Source organism: Bidens hawaiensis, unplaced genomic scaffold (genome assembly GCF_021521415.1).
Source record: "Bidens hawaiensis isolate Kalapana, Puna unplaced genomic scaffold, B.hawaiensis_p1.1 tig00078467_1, whole genome shotgun sequence".
Classification (NCBI taxonomy): Eukaryota; Viridiplantae; Streptophyta; class Magnoliopsida; order Asterales; family Asteraceae; genus Bidens; species Bidens hawaiensis.
Window position 1 is genome coordinate 367 of NW_027506736.1, and position 1,191 is coordinate 1,557.

The 1,191-nt window shown below is 33.3% G+C and overlaps 1 pseudogene; it reads left to right on the forward strand.

Annotated features, from left to right (window-relative positions):
- The first annotated feature begins 341 nt into the window (after window positions 1-341).
- LOC143618473 (iron-sulfur assembly protein IscA-like 1, mitochondrial pseudogene) lies at window positions 342-873 on the forward strand (annotated as a pseudogene).
- Window positions 874-1,191: the final 318 nt, after the last annotated feature.

Genomic DNA, 1,191 nt, shown 5'->3' on the forward strand with positions numbered 1-1,191 from the left:
TAGGTTTGAGGGTCAACCTGAACACGCCTCGTTTATTAAAATGCTAGATATGACAACCCAAAACATGTTTATTTTCATGTCGTGACAGGATTGACAACTCTAAGGCAGAGTTTCATATGCTATTAGTGAATCCTGCGTGATTACAGATTTTTAAACTTGTAGTCTTGCACCTTTCCTTCTAAAGAAAACTATTATCCTTTTCATATATCATATCAAGATTTCAAGAATACTGATTCCGTTTGTATGATCATGTTCTTAGTAGTCTAGAGCTTAAATATCTGGATTGCTTCAAATTGCTATTAGATTAATTTCTAATTTTTATTTTTAACTCAAGATTGTAGCGGTATGCAGTTCATAAGTTTTTTAAATGTGCAGATGAAAAAGGGAAATTTGATGAGCTAATTGAGGACAAGGGCGTGAAGATACTGATAGACCCAAAAGCTCTTATGCATGTTATTGGTACCAAGATGGATTTTGTAGATGATAAGCTCAGGTAATCAACAAGCTTATTATTATATTATTTATTTATTATTTTGTATATGTTTTAAAGATCAGTTCTGAAAGATTTGAATAATGCCGTGTTTGGTGCAGATCTGAATTTATATTTATTAATCCAAACTCGAAAGGACAGTGTGGCTGTGGGGAATCGTTTATGACAACAAGTAGTACAGAAGCTTCGAAGGCTGGTGGTGGTTCTTAATCGCAGAAACTAATGTTATGTTTGAACTACACGCATCATAAACGCTGTATAATTTGTGTCACAAGCTGTTAAGTCACCTATGTAACTTAATCATGGTAATAATACATCAATACTTGTTTTCTTATATAAGAGTTTATAGGTTTGATTGTAGTTAAGAGTATCAGAAATGTTACATTGTTCAGAGCTTAGGTGTTAAAACATAAATGGATTTAAGTTTTTTATTTTACTTTTTAATTTTTAATAGTAGAGAGTATGCTAGTAATTTAACAAACATTTTACTAGAAAAAACAAATGCTGGTTCATTTATTTCAAGGACCATTGTGTTGGTACTGTAATCACTTGTACTCGAGTCTAGATACCTGTTTCAGTTGTGCCTACTTTCACGTTAGTATTGCATACATTTTCTCACTGGGTCTGTTTCACTTGGGCCTCCTTTCACATACGTACTGTACCGGATACAATTTCTAGTGGGGCGTGTGTCCATCCTTGGG